This window comes from Limulus polyphemus, unplaced genomic scaffold (genome assembly GCF_000517525.1).
Source record: "Limulus polyphemus unplaced genomic scaffold, Limulus_polyphemus-2.1.2 Scaffold156, whole genome shotgun sequence".
Classification (NCBI taxonomy): domain Eukaryota; kingdom Metazoa; phylum Arthropoda; class Merostomata; order Xiphosura; family Limulidae; genus Limulus; species Limulus polyphemus.
In genome coordinates, this window is record NW_013665766.1 from 819,174 (window position 1) to 820,837 (window position 1,664).

Genomic DNA, 1,664 nt, shown 5'->3' on the forward strand with positions numbered 1-1,664 from the left:
CTTAAGTTTCCATATTAATAAGCGTTATAACAATCACAGTTATAGCTTTCGAAGTTTATAGCACAACAACTATAGCAAACCAATAATAGATACTGTTTTTGGTTATATTTATAGGCGTGTGGAGAGTTTCTCGAAAATTCAGATTACGTAACGATACAAAGCTACATTAGCAAACGCTAATGTACACACATATATTGTTGGTTCTTACACTTGAGAATCTTCTACAACTTTAGAGAATAGGCAGGAGTTTTGCAATACATATTTAACAATATAATTTATGTACATTTCTAAATATAAATTTAATATAAACAAACATCGATATTAAAATAAATATATAATAATAAATCCGTCACAATTCAAACGTATTGATAATGATATATATAGAGTATTTTGTACATAGTTTTATACGTAAACTACTGCTTTTTACCAAAACTAATATCAAAATAATTAACAAAATCGGTAAAATACTCTGAAAAACAAAACAGGCATAAATAATTTGACGTTTAAGTTTTTGCCTCGCACTTCTCTAATATACGTGACTACAAATAATAATTTAGGTTAATGTATGTTAACAAATTGAAAATTTGTTTAATCAACTGTTTTATATAATGTCATTAAATCAACAATAGCTCATTATGAAAACGCGAATAAAGTCAGTTATTTAAAAGTTCCAACATATAGACATCACGAATGTGTCTGAATGTAATGTTTTTAAGTTAAAGTCCATACCATTAGAACAAACAATTAATGGGTAGTTCAGTTAATGATAGTTACTCGAAGCTATACAAATTTTGTTAATAGATAAAACATTTGTACTGAAATAACAACGAAGAAAAATAATGGAATAGTTATCAGATAAGAGCCAGATAAAATATAGGCAGATAGAAAAGCAAACCAAAAGATAGATAGATAGATAGATAAAAACAAAGAAAACACATCTTACGTGTCATTACAATATAACAAAACTCATAGACCTATTTTAAATGAAGACATATAATCCATATAAGTTCAAATATACTTATTGAAATAAAACAATTCGTTTTTTCTTTCCCTAAAAGTAAACTTATGTTCCCCTTTTTAATGTTAATTTTATTAACAGTGTTGATTAAAATGTTTAATTACTATGAGGATTTTTTTGTATTGTTAACTTAGTATATATAGTCGGTCACATTTTCAGTTAGACCAAACTACAGTGCTAGTTTACCGTCTGCATTCATTCTTACACCACTGTGATGTCACCATTCGCTCTCAGTTCGTCAAGGAAAGAATTTCATTTGTACCGATGCTGTCTTTATGTATTACTGCAAAACCAAAATAAAACTGGATTTTTTCAGCTCATTCCTTTCCTTGTGAAAACGTACAATCTATTATAAATGTGTATAGTTCCACAAATAAATTCAAATTCCTGTTATCTGCCTTCAAGAAAATACGTAGTTTGTATAGTCTAATATCATAACACCTCCACTAAGAGATGTATTTACATAGTCTTTTCTTTCTTTTTTTGTAATTCATAGCTGCAGGTTATTTTGAACCAGGAAAAGATAACTATTTGACTTTTCCAGTATGTCATATACGTCCCATAGATATTAGATCGTCAAGAAATTAATGCCACGTTTTTTGTTTTAGATGAAAAAACCCGAACAACTTATTTATCAAAACAAAAC